Source organism: Entelurus aequoreus, linkage group LG02, assembly GCF_033978785.1.
Source record: "Entelurus aequoreus isolate RoL-2023_Sb linkage group LG02, RoL_Eaeq_v1.1, whole genome shotgun sequence".
Classification (NCBI taxonomy): Eukaryota; Metazoa; Chordata; class Actinopteri; order Syngnathiformes; family Syngnathidae; genus Entelurus; species Entelurus aequoreus.
In genome coordinates this window covers 92,165,866-92,183,284 of record NC_084732.1, presented here as the reverse complement: position 1 = coordinate 92,183,284, position 17,419 = coordinate 92,165,866, and the positions used below count along the sequence as shown (strand labels likewise).

Here is a 17,419-nt window from a genome sequence, read left to right as displayed (position 1 = left end):
TTTCCAGACCCAGTGTGTGTGTGTGTGTGTGTGTGTGAGTAACTATCTAACAAGGTTTTGTTGACAACAAACATGTCCATCTGGTCAGTGGAACTGAAGCATCTCGTTCTCTTCAGTTTGATTCCTGCCTTCCAGTTTCTCAGCAGCAACTGAAGAATACCCCTAAGAGTTGCTATTTCCGTACGAGGTGGAGACAGGCAACATGTCACAGCTGTCGTTAGAAAGCAGACTGGACTGGAAGGACAACTGCAAAGCTGTTTACAAGAAGGGCATGAGCAGACTCTTTTTCCTGAGGAAGCTTAGGTCCTCTAAAGGCCTACTGAAATGATTTTTTTTTATTTAAACGGGAATAGCAGATCCATTCTATGTGTCATACTTGATCATTTCGCGATATTGCCATTTTTTTGCTGAAAGGATTTAGTAGAGAAAATCGACGATAAAGTTCGCAACTTTTGCTCGCTGATAAAAAAAAGCCTTGCCTGTACCGGAAGTAGCGTGACGTCACAGGAGCTAGTATTCCTCACAATTCCCCGTTGTTTACAATGGAGCGAGAGAGATTCGGACTGAGAAAGTGACGATTACCCCATTAATTTGAGCGAGGATGAAAGATTCGTGGATGAGGAACGTTAGAGTGAAGGACTTTAGAGGCAGTGATGGACGTATCTTTTTTCGCTCTGACCGTAACTTAGGTACAAGCTGGCTCATTGGATTCCACACTCTCCTTTTTGTATTGTAGATCACAGATTTGTATTTTAAACCACCTGGGATACTATATCCTCTTGAAAATGAGAGTCGAGCACGCGAAATGGACATTTAAAGTGACTTTTATCTCCAAGACAATACATCGGTGACACACTTAGCTACTGAGCTAACGTGCTAGCATCGTTCTCAAATGAAGATAGAAACAAAATAAATAAACCCCTGACTGGAAGGATAGACAGAAGAGCAACAATACTATTAAACCATGTACATGTAACTACACGGTTAAAAATTCTCAGCCTGGTAAGGCTTAACAATGCTGTTGCTAACGACGCTAAGGCTAATTTAGCAACTTAGCAGCCGGACCTCACAGAACTATGATAAAACATTAGCGCTCCACCTACGCCAGCCAGCCCTCATCTTCCCATCAACAGCCGTGCTCACCTGCGTTCCAGCGATCGACGGCGCGACGAAGGACTTCATCCGTGGGTTTGGCGGCAAGCATCGGCTAGGCGTCTTCTATCAGGGTAAGTAGTCCTTGTTGTGTTGCTGTAAGTATTGTACTTAGCCGCTAAGACACCGATCGATCCCACCTACAACGTTCTTCTTTGCAGTCTCCATTGTTCATTAAACAAATTGCAAAAGATTCACCAACACAGATGTCCAGAATACTGTGGAATTTTGTCGAAGAAAACAGAGCTTTGTGTATTGTGTCCAATAGGGCCCAAACACTTCCGTGCATTTTATGACGTCACACGCATAAATCATATCCAAAGGAGATTTTCAACCGGAAGTGTGGCGGGAATTTTAAAATGTCACTTTATAAGTTAACCCGGCCGTATTGGCATGTGTTGTAATGTTAAGATTTAATCATTGATATATAAACTATCAGACTGCGTGGTCGGTAGTAGTGGCTTTCAGTAGGCCTTTAATGTGTGTTGGAGATCTGTGGCCAGTGCCCTGTACTTTGCAGTGGTTTGTTGGGGGAGCAGCACCAGCAAAAAGGACTTATATCAGATCGACAAACTGATCCGGAAAGCCCGCCAAACTATTGGAACGCCGTTGGAGGGACAGGACAAACTGCTGGCCATCATGGACAATCCTGCCCACCCACTCTACCAGACAATTGAGGGACAGCGGAGCTTATACTCCCACAGGCTCCTTCAGCTTGGTTCCCACAATGTTGGATTCAAGAACTCCTTCATTCCGCACTCCATCCAGCTGTATAATCATTGGCCATACAGCAATAGATGATATCTGTCTATTACCTGACACCTGACATGTTAGCTACCTCTCTTTGTTTGTAATGTTTTGGGTTTTTTTGCTGGATCTACTCTCGATGTTATGCTGCTACATATACTGTAATATTGTACATGGAAATTGTTATACATTGTATATATTATATAAAAATATAATACATCAGTATATATCACATACTGTATATATAAAATGTAAATATTACATATATGTTATACTTTATATTGCTACTACGGTACATTATACCTGCATTATCCTTTACACTTTCCATCCTTTGCAACTGAGCTACTGTGTGGAACAATTTCCCTTGTGGATCATTAAAGTTTGTCCAAGTCTAAGTCTAACTCAATATGTGAGCGAGAGAGATGTTGATGGTAATCAAACTGCAGTGCCTTCATTATCTGACGGACAAACATAAGACACACACCAACACTTTGATAACTCATGGCAGCCATTATGAGAACAGAGCGACAGGTAGGCTGAATTCATCTCCTGCCTTTTCATAAAGACCTATTAGTAGATGATTAAAGGATTTGTGCTCTTCGGGATTGGGCACAGAAGAATGATTTGCCAGGTGGATTGTGTTCTGGATAAGGAGGACGTCGCTGTCTGCCTTCATATTCCTGACTGAGAATCAGGCTGTTCATCTATTAACCTCCTTTTTCTTCACAATCTTTACCAGTTTGCGTCAATAAAGCAACACAGTTTTTTGTGCGGGTTCCAAATGCGTAGCCGTGTTCGACTGAATAACAATCGGCCAAAGTCATTACACAGTTTATTATCGTCATTGTGGACAGCCACTCAACGTTTATGTTGCCTACTACCAGAATGAACCTGGACATGAATGCCTGCAGTATGTTTGTCTTCTCCCACTTCTCACTGTTACGCTTGCTTTGGAACAACTAATGCCTCATATTCAGAGAATAAATGGCACGTAAACCTGATATGGAACAAGCCCAAACCCTTGTGTCTAAAATATTCCACATACTACAGTATGTACGAGGGGGCCGGGTGGAAAATAATTATTTCACATCCAAATCGCAGTTCTTTAAAATTGTCAACCTGTATTGAAAATGTTTTATTCTAATGCAGACCAGCTACTTTTCAATTGACCAAGTGTAGAGAATCCACCTCATTCATATATATCATTTATATTGATCTATTCATGAAAGGGACTTTTTGTTAACAAGGTAAAGGTGTTTAATGATAATACTAGCATGTTTCTTTCATGAAGACAAGAATATAAGTTGGTATGATTGTGATGACTTGCATTGATTGGAATCAGACAGTAGTGATGATAACCTCCACCAGACCTGGGCAAATTAAGGCCCGGGGGCCACATGCGGCCCGTTAAGTATTTTAATCTGGCCTGCCGGACATTCCCAAATAATTTTTTTAGATCTTTAAGATGGAAAGTGTAGCTGCCATTATGATGTGCAGTGATGTTTTCTAATGACCGAAAGTATTGAACTATACAAAGTATTTCAATGGCTGGAATCTGCGCTTTTGCGTGATATACTAGTTACTATGGTAATTAATTAGTTACTATGGTAATCTAAGTCACAGCAGCTCAGACGAGGCACCAAGCAGTGGGGGTGGGGAGCGTTTCCACAGATTGTCAGCCTGAAATGTGGGTGTCAGGGACAGACGCGGAAGGAGATTTTCACAACAAAGTTCTAAAGCTTAGTTATATATCAGATTGTATTTTTACCCTTTGCGTTCACATTTCGCTGTTTGTCGCATTTTTGTCGATCGAGAGGGGGTGTGACGTTCATATGTTGTCAATATTCAGTGTTTTATCGTTCATAGGAAAATGTAAAATGCCATTAAGTTTTTTAAGGCGGTCTGTCAAAACGTTTTTAGCATTCAATCAGACATTATTGTGAGGTTTTGTATTAGTGTTCCTAAAAATAGATATACCGGCCCTCAGACACATTTCTTTCTCTAAATTTGGCCCCCCAGTCAAAACAATTGCCCAGGCCTGACCTCCACATTTTCAAATGGAGGAGAAAAAAAGGTCCTCCTTTCTGTCCAATACCACATGAAAGTGCTTGCTTTTTGTTTGTCCAGCTTCCATACTCCTTTTTATGCACTTTACAAGAAATACATTGGCGGCAAACTCCCTAGCTTGCTAGCTTTCTGAGACTCTTGTTTTATTAGCGCAGGCAGGATGGAGCAGCGCTTTTATTGTGAAGACAGGAACTGTGCAGTTTTGACGGCAGGTACGCCGCGAGAGTCTGCTGAAATAAGAAGTGTTTCTCGCCTTCCTGTCGGTCGTTTTTTCTTAATAATGATCTGGCCGCAGCCAGCGTCATCTCACGAGACCATCGGGTGCCGTGAATGTGACGAAAGTGACTGACACATCCTCCGCCATCGACCGCTAGCTCGCGATCGACGTAATGGGCACCCATGCTGTAATGTAGATAATATATAGCGACAATACATTTAAAGCGACAATCAGTTTGAATTGGGAATCGATTCTGGATTGAATCATAATTCCAAGAATCGGAATAGAATTAAATATCATGTAATGCACATTTTGGTACCAATCCAATATCAAGTAAATACAAATACTTTTTACTTCAATTTTTTTACAACCTATGGAAAATAAGGATTTGGGGGAAAACATATTAAACGTAAACATTTTTTATTTGAAATGTAACTTCCTTTGATTATAGACCCTCAGCTAGAAAGGGAAGGTCAGCACAAACATGGAAAACACTCAAACAGCGTAAGCAAAATATTAAAGTCACATTGAAGACTTAATAAGCTCTTAAAGTGCAAAAATAAGGAATGTGTCAGAAATACTTCATAAAGTGTAAATGGGTTGAACTTGTATAGCGTTTTTGTCACTTCAAGGTACTCAAAGCGCTTTGAATTCCACATCCACACACACATTCACACACTGAAGGCCCTAACCACAACCAATCAGTGTAAGAAAATAGGGCCAAGTGTGAAAATGTACACATGTAGAAACCTGAGAAGAACTATTTTCTGCTGGTTTAGTGGCAGGAAATTACAGCTGTGCTCTAAAGGGTGAGCGCGGCTAAGGTGGTGTGGTATTAGCGGTCTTTGCCTGCATCATTTACACAGCACATTGGTTTGAAAAAATCCAAATAAGTGACTTTTCCTCTTTAATCCACAATTTCTTCATTTTGACTTCCTCTTCTCACTCCATGCAAAGAATCGACTAAACTTGATCGTTGCTACTGTCACCTGATTGGCTGTTAGCGTGTCGCTCCCACGGATCAGTGACCACTTCCTGCGTTGCTCGGCTACCAGAGAGCAAGTACCTTTGTTCCTGCAACCAACCTTGCTTCCATACTTCTAACGAAAAACTAAAGAAAAATTTAGCTTACTGATATTGGTTACATGTCTAACGCGGTATATATTGACATCATTTTATCGCCTAACCCTCGTTGATCATTAAAATCACTATCAACACTTGTTTTAATTCCCAAACTTTTTTGTGGAACATTTAACAGTAAATAAATACAACTATATAATAAAATAAATACATTATTCCCTTTTTAGTTAGTTTTAGATCAAATGAAGTGAGAAAACCAAACATAAGCAACAACTACTTTTGGCTGTTATTCAAATCCTTTGGCTTTTTGGCTCCAAAGTCCTCTTGTGTCCAATGACTTATTTTTTTTTTTTTTTGTAAATAGGAAAGGAAATGACTTATTTATCCCACAATGGGGAACTTATGTGGTTGCAGTGCAGATTTTCACACACAGCAAAACATAACGAAATACTAAAAATGAGTAATAAATAATTAATAAATAATTAACCAACTATTGTAAAAATAAATAAAAAAACAAAAACACTAAAAAAACACAGTAATCACATACAAGAACAATATTCATAACATACATTTGACCAAAACATTAGGTGGATGGCGAGCTAGCGGTCGATGGCGAAGGGTGTGTCAGTCCATCGCCAGCCAGACATTAAAAAAATAGAGCTAAAAATGAGCAATCATCAATCTTCACTATGACGTCACTTCCGTCACTTGATTGACATTCACGGCACCCGAGGGTCTTGTGAGATGACGCTGGCTGCTGCCAGATCATTATTGAGAAAAAACGACCGACAGGAAGGCGAGAAACACTTTTTATTTCAACAGACTCTCGACCTGCCGTCAAAACTCTAAAGACCGACTGCACAGTTCCTACCTTCACAATAAAAGCCCTGCTTCATCGTGCCTGCGCTAACAGAATAAGAGTCTCAAGCTAGCAAGCTACGGAGTGTATAAAAAGGAGTATGGAAGCTGGACAAACAAAAAGCAAGCACTTTCATGTGGTATTGGACAGAAAGGAGGACTTTTTTTCTCCTCCATTTGAAAATGTGGACTTTATCATCACTAGAATAGAATAGAATAGAATGGACTTTATTGTCATTATATTTGCATATGACGAGATTAAGGACTCCAATTTAAGGTGCGGTAGTGGAAACAAATATGGGATACAAATAAATTACACAAGAAGTAATACAGATAAAAAAATATGAATTGAAATAAACAGACTACTATCCAATAAAAATAATAAGCAATCCTGTACAATATACAAAATACTGTACAATGTACAGAACAAGACAAGAGTACCGGAGTAATAACAATCAGTGTCGGATGTATTGCACTCGAAGGGTAATATTGCACAGTAAGGTATTAGGGTAGGATATTGTATATGGGTTAGGGATGTCCGATAATGGCTTTTTGCCGATATCCGATATGCCGATATTGTCCAACTCTTTAATTACCAATACCGATATCAACCGATACCGATATCAACCGATATATACAGTCGTGGAATTAACACATTATTATGCCTAATTTGGACAACCAGGTATGGTGAAGATAAGGTACTTTTTAAAAAAATGAATAAAATAAAATAAGATAAATAAATTAAAAACATTTTCTTGAATAAAAAAGAAAGTAAAACAATATAAAAACAGTTACATAGAAACTAGTAATTAATGAAAATTTGTAAAATTAACTGTTAAAGGTTAGTATTATTAGTGGACCAGCAGCACGCACAATCATGTGTGCTTACGGACTGTATCCCTTGCAGACTGTATTGATATATATTGATATATAATGCTTACGGACTGTATCCCTTGCAGACTGTATTGATATATATTGATATATAATGCTTACGGACTGTATCCCTTGCAGACTGTATTGATATATATTGATATATAATGTAGGAAGCAGAATATTAATAACAGAAAGAAACAACCCTTTTGTATGAATGAGTGTAAATGGGGGAGGGAGGTTTTTTGGGTTGGTGCACTAATTGTAAGTGTATCTTGGGTTTTTTATGTGGATTTAATAAAAATAAAAAAACAAAAAAATAAAAATAAATAAAAAACCGATACCGATAATAAAAAAAACGATACCGATAATTTCCGATATTACATTATAACGCATTTATCGGCCGATAATATCGGCAGACCGATATTATCGGACATCTCTAATATGGGTGAATTATTTATTATAAGTTTGAGTTCACTACTGTCTGATTCCAATCAATGCAAGTCATCACAATCAGGTCATACACCAACTTAGAAAGGAATGTTAAACATGTTTGTATTATCATTAAACACCTTTAACTTCTTAACAAAAACCTCTCTTTTGTAAATAAATCAATATGAATGATATATAGTAGCTCGCCTGCAGAAAAAGTGTGGGCACCCCTGGACTACAACAATCCTATACAAAGTCCAATCTTGACCTCATCCCACTACTATGGACAGGATACCACCCTTGTATCGATCCACACACCGTTATTGTCAGATTTCAGCAGCAACGCCAGAAGTGTGGCCATGATGGAAAAAGCAGTGATGCAGCAATGACTTCATGTGAGCTCATTCACTAAGCCGATCCAATTAGACGATCTGATGTCATCGCTCTGCTGCTGACAAACCCCAGCATATTTGCCTGGCATCTGGGAAGAACTGGGATACGCAGTGAAACGTTCATATTACTTGTACTTTTTCTTTTTAGCACTGGCAGCTGCATTGCTCAGCGCCTCACGCAGAATGAGATTTCTACCTCATTAGCCTTTCATTTTTGTAAATATATGAAAATATCAACTAATCACCGTGTTTACCATGATATAATTGGACAATTACATTATGCATAATTGAACATGGCACCGATTCGCGATGTTATCACGGAAGCAGATGATTCACCTTTTCATTAACCGAGGGGAATAATAATGTTGTTTCTGAACGTCGCTAACAGTAAACAAGAATCCAAATGTCATTATTCTAAAAGTCATTACGGAGTCTGGTGTCTGCGCTGTTGGTGTTCAACACAACTCTCTTATAGAGATTGGCTTTTGAATATTGATGTGTGGGTTGAGGTTAGGGCTGGGCGATATGGCCTTTTATTAATATCTCCATATTTTTAGGCCATGTCACGATACACCATCTATATCTGGATATTTTGCCTTAGCCTTTAGGGCTGCGAATCTTTGGGTGTCCCACGATTTGATTCAATATGGATTCTTGGGGTCACGATTCGATTCAAAATCGATTTTTTTCGATTCAACGCAATTCTCGATTCAAAGACGATATTTTCCCGATTCAAAAAGATTCTCTATTTATTCAATACATAGATTTCAGCAGGATCTACCCCAGTCTGCTAACATGCAAGCAAAGTAGTAGATTTTTGTAAATAGCTTTTATAATTGTAAAGGACAATGTTTTATCAACTCAGTGTTTCCCACACATTCATTTATTTGTGGCGGCCCGCCATGAAAGAATTACGTCCGCCACAAATAGATTTTTATTTTTTTTTGTCCTGTCCAGCTTCTCAGGCAAATCATATAGTTGATGTAGATGCCCATATAGGCTGTTCAGATTTACTTTACAAAAGAGAAGTGTAGGATATTTCTCTTGTTGCCTTATTTGTATTTGACCACTACTGTTTTCTGTTTATTTGTTACTGACTGTGGCAGGACACCTCTGCCTCTGTTTCACTTTATGTTGCTGGTAAATAATATGGTTGTAGTAGTAGGCTAAAGTTTAATTATTTAGTATGCACTAATTAAAGGGGCAGAGCTTTAAGAGACATTTTAGCTTTTATATTTTGTAAGATATATTTTTTGTAAAAACCACAATTAATAAATATATTTCAGTTAATAACTTATTGTTCAAATCTGTATATAAATATGTACATAAAGTTTTGTAATTATATTGTAAAATGGATGGATGGACGTTTAAAACAAAACTGCTATTATTAATTAGTAAGTATACATTTTTTTAGCCTTTTTAGAGAAAATCATATCATTGTAGTAAATTATGCAAATTACTCGATGATGTCATGGTGACCACGCCCATAGCCACGCCCCCACCGCCACAGGTATCTTGGCAGTTTATGGGAAACACTGCAACTGATTGCAATAATGTAAATTTGTTTTAACTATTAAATGAACCAAAAATATGACTTATTTTATCTTTGTGAAAATATTGGACACAGTGTGTTGTCAAGCTTATGAGATGCGATGCAAGTGTAAGCCACTGTGACACTATTGTTCTTTTTTAAAAAATTTTATAAATGTCTAATGATAATGTCAATGAGGGATTTTTAATCACTGCTATGTTGAAATTGTAACTAATATTGATACTGTTGTTGATAATATTCATTTTTGTTTCACTACTTTTGGTTTGTTCTGTGTCGTGTTTGTGTCTCCTCTCAATTGCTCTGTTTATTTATTGCTGGGTCGGGTTTGGTTTTGGAATTGGATTGCATTGTTATGGTATTGCTGTGTATTGTTTTGTTGCATTGATTAATAAAAAATAAAACCAATTTTTTTTTTTTTAATTAAAAAAAATAAATCGATTTTTTAAAAATGAGAATCGATTCTGAATCGCACAACGTGAGAATCGCGATTTGAATTCGAATCAATTTTTTCCCACACCCCTATTAGCCTTAGCCTAGCTGCCTCAGTGGCCTAGTGGTTAGAGTGCCTGCCCTGAGATGGGTAGGTTGTGAGTTCAAACCCCGCCTGAGTCATACCAAAGACTATAAAAATGGGAGCCATTACCTCCCTGCTTGGCACTCAGCATCAAGGGTTGGAATTGGGGGTTAAATCACCAAAAATTATTCCCGGGCTCGGCACGCTGCTGCCCACTGCTCCCCTCACGCCCCAGGGGGTGAACAAGGGTATGGGTCAAATGCAGAGGACACATTTCGCCACACCTAGTGTGTGTGTGACAATCATTGCCATTTTATCTTCTATTAATACTCCCAAAAATCTGGTTTCTTTTACCCTTTCAATGTCTACTCCGTCTATTTGTATTAGGGATGTCCGATAATATCGGACTGCCGATATTATCGGCCGATAAATTCTTTAAAATGTAATATCGGAAATTATCGGTATCGGTTTCATAATTATCGGTATCGGTTTCAAAAAGTCAAATTTATGACTTTTTAACACGGACGTAGGGCTTTTCACACACACAAGTGAATGCAACGCATATGCAACGCATATGCAACGCATATGCAACGCATATGCAACGCATATGCAACGCATATGCAACGCATACTTGGTCAACACCCATACAGGTCACACTAAGGGTGACCGAATAAACAACTTCAACACTGTTACAAATATGCGCCACACTGTGAACCCACACCAAACAAGAATGACAAACACATTTCGGAAGAACATCCGCACCATAACACAACATAAACACAACAGAACAAATACCCAGAATCTCTTGCAGCACTAACTCTTCCGGGACGCTACGATATACACCCCCGCTACCACCTACCCCCCACCTCAACCCCGCCCACCTCAACCTCTTCATGCTCTCTCAGGGAGAGCATGTCCCAAATTCCAAGCCGCTGTTTTGAGGCATGTTAAAAAAAAAACGCACTTTGTGACTTCAATAATAAATATGGCAGTGCCATGTTGGCATTTTTTTTTCCATAACTTGAGTTGATTTATTTTGGAAAACCTTGTTACATTGTTTAATGCATCCAGCGGGGCATCACAACAAAACTAGGCATAATAATGTGTTCATTCCACGACTGTATGTATCGGTATCGGTATTTAAGAGTTGGACAATATCGGAATATCGGATATCGGTAAAAAAGCCATTATCGGACATCTCTAATTTGTATTTGTGTATGATGCTCTTTTCTACTGCAGTGTTTCCCACACATTCATTTATTTGTGGCGGCCTGCCACGAAAGAATTACGTCCGCCACAAATAAATTTTTTTTTTTTTTTTTTTTTTTTTTTTTTTTTTGTCCTGTCCAGCTTCTCAGGCAAATCATATAGTTGATGTAGATGCCCATTTAGGCTGTTCAGATTTACTTTACAAAAGAAAAGTGCAGGATACTTCTCTTGTTGCCTTATTTGTATTTGACCACTACTGTTTTCTGTTTATTTGTTACTGACTGTGGCAGGACACCTCTGCCTCTGTTTCACTTTATGTTGCTGGTAAATAATATGGTTGTAGTAGTAGGCTAAAGTTAAATTATTTAGTATGCACTAATTAAAGGGGCAGAGCTTTAAGAGACATTTTAGCTTTTATATTTTATAAGATATATTTTTTGTAAGAACCACAATTAATAAACATATTTCAGTGAATAACTTATTGTTCAAATCTGTATATAAATATGTACATAAAGTGTTGTAATTATATTGTAAAATGGATGGACGTTTAAAACAAAACTGTTATTATTAATTAGTAAGTATACATTTTTTTAGCCTTTTTAGAGAAAATCATATCATTGTAGTAAATTATGCAAATTACTCGATAATGTCATGGTGACCACGCCCATAGCCACGCCCCCACCGCCACAGGTATCTTGGCAGTTTATGGGAAACACTGTACTGTTACCAAGAGTTTCAAAGATAGTCTGTTTTTGTCAAACCATTTTTTTGAATTTGTTCATTTCTTCTGTTATCATTTGTATTATTATTCTACAAGTCATTACGGAGTCTGGTGTCTGCGCTGTTGGTGTTCAGGCTAAGAACACAACTCTCATATAGAGATTGGCTTTTGAATATTGATGTGTGGGTTGAGGTGTCTCTTGTTGCTCCATGCGGGAGTTAAACTTGGCCATTTTCCTCAAGCCCCCCCGAACAAAACAGGCAAGTCCTGACAGTCTGTCCGCCACACAATCAGTTGCAGGAAACCAATCCCTAAATAGCAGTGATTCATCTCTTCATCACACACACAATGCCAGTACACAGTGCACAAAGACGCTCTCTCTCTCCCCCTGTCTTAGCCTATCTGCCTCAACCCCTTCCCCCCAGTCAGGTCTCTCATGCTGCTTCAAAATAAGTGCTTCGCCCGGCTTTCTTTGCCTGCTGATTTACTGGCAGTGTTTAACTGGAGGGCAGCATCTTTTATCGTTACATGATCTGCGGCTGAAAGCTGACAAAATGGAATCTGCGCGCCGGTACTTTTTTTGTGTGTGTGTACGGACAAAGTAGCGAGCTGGTGGAGCAATAAAGAAGCGGTGTGGGAAGCGTTTTGTCTACATGCGAGTCAAATCCTCCCAGCCTCCCTTGCAATATGTGTGTCTTTTTCATTCCGCTAAATGCTTTCTTCCTTAGATGGAGCAAGTGCCATCTCGGGGGAGCCGGCAAGCGCTTTGGGACAGGCAGAAAGCACTGAACAATCCTGCCATCCATTTGCGGGAGATGGAATGTAAAAGAAATGCCGAGCCTAAGCGCGTGTGTGTGTGTGTTCTTGTATTTTTACCCTTCTTGAGACATCAACAAGGAAAAGTACCTTCCATATGAGGAGGTGTGACCAAGTTAGGACCGAAATCATGGTCCCAATACGGAAAACCATTGCATCTAATAGAGAGCCAAATACTAGAGTCCGTGAACATTGCTCCAAAGTCAGGATTTTTTTGTGTCGATTTAATGTGCGTACAAAAGTAAACATCGACAGGTGCAAAGGCAGCAATATATGATAAAACAAGACGGCAGCTAAAGAAGGACTTCCATATTCATCCCCGAAAAAACCCAGCCAGGTGAACGGCTGACTTTACGACTTCCGGTGCTGACGTAAGACAACCCGCGTCCCATATGTGACCATAGGATGAACAAAAACACTACGGTACGAAGACTATAGTGGCCATTAACAGTTACCTTTTTACAGCTGCATTGCCCAAAGTGCGACACAGGGGCCATCTGTGGTCTGTGACTCCTTTGTCATCGGCCTTAAGCACATTACAAAAAACAAAAAATAGAGATCTCATTTGCACCCCTGGTGGTGAAATCTATCAAAATGAGGGTGGTCCCAAAAAAGGAGGGATTTTTCAAATTGACCGTGTGTCGCTTTTAAAAGTGCTCCCCCTCTGGTCAACATATGAAATAACAAGTGTGTGTAAAAATGTTAAGCACTCCCTCTGGCCAACATATGAAATAACAAGTGTGTGTAAAAAATGTTAAGCACTCCCTCTGGCCAACATATGAAACAACAAGTGTGTGTAAAAATGTTAAGCACTCCCTCTGGCCAACATATGAAATAACAAGTGTGTGTAAAAAATGTTAAGCACTCCCTCTGGCCAACATATGAAACAACAAGTGTGTGTAAAAATGTTAAGCACTCCCTCTGGCCAACATATGAAATAACAAGTGTGTGTAAAAATGTTAAGCACTCCCTCTGGCCAACATATGAAACAACAAGTGTGTGTAAAAATGTTAAGCACTCCCTCTGGCCAGCATATAAAACAACAAGTGTGTGTAAAAATGTGAAGTGCTCCCCCTCTGGCCAACATGTAATAACAAGTGTGTGTAAGAAATTGAAATGAGCCCCCTTTGGCCAAAATTAATTTAAAAAAATATATATATATGTATATAGAGACATACTGTAATAACTTGAAGTAAATAATGAAGATTAAAAAACAATTACAAACAAAAAATATAAATATTAACTAAAAGCTTACTTTTTTATACATTTGCATAGTATGTATATATTATTAATGTTGTAAATACAAATCTGTATATATCCAGAAAGGGTGGTCCTAAAGAGGTAGGCATTTTTCTGGGGTCTCATGAAGGTAACAAATACAAGAATGCGTGTGTGTGTGTGTGTGTGTGTGTGTGTGTGTGTGTGTGTGTGTGTGTGTGTGTGTGTGTGTGTGTGTGTGTGTGTGTGTGTGTGTGTGTGTGTGTGTGTGTGTGCATGTTTTTATGCTGCCGTCATCACTCATCTCCTTTCATGGCAGAGAGCCTATAGCTGAATGCTGCATCCCCGCACCAGACAAATGGCATTGGTATGGACTCAAGCTGTCCTGCTTGGTGACCGTCCGCGGTTCCTTTGGGCCGGCGGCCGCGGTGCGGTTATACGAGCACATCCACAGGCCTACGCGCCGGGATCAGTGTATCGTTACAGCTTTTACGATCCATCAACACGACATGTGAAGGTCAGAGTAGCCATGACCAACACAGCTGTCACGTCTCCTCCCTCCCAAACACTCTAAACGCTGCTCTGAAACACTGGGCGCAAACGTGACCGACCACGGCTCTGCCTGGTGGCCCAATGACCTCTGCACATATGGACTTAATGGAGAAGCGCACTTATTGGGGGAATTTGTCACAATCCTTGTGTAAGATATATGTCATGTAGTAACATTCATAATAACATGTAATATATACATGATGTAAGTATATATGTCATGTAGTAACATTCATAATAACATGTAATATATACATGATGTAAGTATATATGTAACATTCATCATAACATGTACAAAAGCCAAAAGCAGTGAAGTTGTCACGTTGTGTAAATAGTAAATAAAAAGAGAGTACAATGATTTGCAAATCCTTTTCAACTTATATTCAATTGAATAGACTGCAAAGACAAGATATTTCATGTTCACACTGAGAAACTTCTTTTTTTTTTTGGCAAATAATCATTAACTAGGAATTTAATGGTAGCAACACATTGCCTAGCGAAGCGTTTCTGGGTGTTGTTGATAAATGGCTTTGGCTTTGCATAGTTTTAACTTGCACTTACAGATGTAGCGACCAACTGTAGTTACTGACAGTGGTTTTATGAAGTGTTCCTGAGCCCATGTGGTGATATCCTATACACACCGATATCAGTTTTTGATGCAGTACCGCCTGAGGGATGGAAGGTCACGGGCATTGCTGCTTACGTGCAGTGATTTCTCCAGATTCTCTGAACCCTTTGAGGATATTACGGAGAGTAGATGGTGAAATCCCTAAATTATTTGCAATAGCTGTTCTTAAACTGTTGGACAACTTGTTCACGCATTTGTTGACAAAGTGGTGACCCTCGCCCCATACTTGTTTGTGAATGACTGAGCATTTCATGGAAGCTGCTTTTATACCCAATCATGGCACCCACCTGTTCCCAATTAGCCTGTTCACCTGTGGGATGTTCCAAATAAGTGTTTGATGAGCATTCCTCAACTTTCTCAGTCTTTTTTGCCACTTGTGCCAGCTTTTTTTAAACATGTTGCAGGCATCAAATTCCAAATGAGCTAATATTTGCAAAAAACAACAGTTCGAACGTTAAGTAACTTGTCTTTGCAGTCTATTCAATTGAATATACGTTGAAAAGGATTTGCAAATCATTGTATTGTCTTTTTATTCACCATTTACACAACGTGACAACTTCACTGATTTGGCTTTTGTAATATTTACATATTTTGATCATATTTTATTTACAGACGCATCAGGCAAGTGAACGCAACGTTCACTTTTCCCTTCAACAACAACAAGACTACTAATCATGGCAGACTTGATGAGAGACAACAAAGACTACTTTGGGACAAATGGTGATCCAGAAACTTCTATTTTTGAGCCTGAATATAAGGAGGATGGTCTACAAGTTTTAGAAGCTGTGTGCTAAACAGATGCAGCTTTAGTCAAACACTGAGCATCATGTAGCAGTATACACTAAGTGCTAAACAAGATATCAATCAATCAGTCAATCAAAGTTTATTTATATAGCCCTTAATCACAAAAGTCTCAAAGGGCTGCACAAGCCACGACGACATCCTCGGCTCAGATCCCACATCAGAGCATATACAACCATAATAAAACAATCACCTACATACAATGTCTGCTCTACCTGGGATTACGACTGATGGGATGTTTATATCTTCCCCTTTACATGAACAACTCTTCATAATCCTCACGAAGGGATAAAAAAAGTGTCGCAAACAGGCATCATTTTGCGTCTTCTCACCATATCCGGGTCTAAATTGGATGTCAAAGTTGACCAACTTGTGGGTTTATAACCACAACCTTCTAGTATCCAGGTGAGAGGCCTGATTTATCATCTACAAACCCCGTTTTCATATGAGTTGGGAAATGGTGTTAGATGTAAATATAAACGGAATACAATGATTTGCAAATCATTTTCAAGCCATATTCAGTTGAATATGCTACAAAGACAACATATTTGATTTGATGTTCAAACTCCTAAACTTTTTTTTTTGGCAAATAATCATTAACTTCAGAATTTGATGCTAGCAACACGTGACAAAGAAGTTGGGAAAGGTGGCAATAAATACTGATAAAGTTGAGGAATGCTCATCAAACACTTATTTGGAACATCCTACAGGTGAACAGGCAAATTGGGAACAGGTGGGTGCCATGATTGGGTATAAAAGTAGATTCCATGAAATGCTCAGTCATTCACAAACAAGGATGGGGCGAGGTTCACCACTTTGTCAACAAATGCCTGAGCAAAAACCTTTTTCTACCAGCTATTGCAAGGAATTTAGGGATTTCACCATCTACGCTCCATAATATCATCAAAGGGTTCAGAGAATGTGGAGACATCACTGCACGTAAGCAGCTAAGCCCGTGACCTTCGATCCCTCAGTCTGTACTACATCAACAAGCGACATCAGTGTGTTAAGGATATCACCACATGGGCTCAGGAACACTTCAGAAACCCACTGTCAGTAACTACAGTTGGTCGCTACAACTGTAAGTGCAAGTTAAAACTCTCCTATGCAAGGCGAAAAATGTTTATCAACAACACCCAGAAACGCAGTCGGCTTCGCTGGGCCTGAGCTCATCTAAGATGGACTGATACAAAGTGGAAAAGTGTTCTGTGGTCTGACGAGTCCACATTTCAAATGGTTTTTGGAAACTGTGGACGTCGTGTCCTCCGGACCAAAGAGGAAAAGAACCATCCGGATTGTTCTAGACGCAAAGTGTAAAAGCCAGCATGTGTGATGGTATGGGGGTGTATTAGTGGCCAAGACATGGGTAACTTACACATCTGTGAAGGCACCATTAATGCTGAAAGGTACATACAGCTTTTGGAGCAACATATGTTGCCATCCAAGCAACGTTACCATGGACGCCCCTGCTTATTTCAGCAAGACAATGCCAAGCCACGTGTTACATCAACGTGGCTTCATAGTAAAAGAGTGCGGGTACTAGACTGGCCTGCCTGTAGTCCAGACCTGTCTCCCATTGAAAATGTGTGGTGCATT

General features: G+C 39.2%; 1 protein-coding gene across 1 annotated transcript in view; it reads right to left on the bottom strand.

The window, feature by feature from the left end:
• baz2ba (bromodomain adjacent to zinc finger domain, 2Ba) overlaps positions 1–17,419 on the bottom strand; it is a 256,146-nt gene that overhangs the window by 206,745 nt on the left and 31,982 nt on the right. The gene's annotated exons all lie outside the window — the stretch shown is intronic.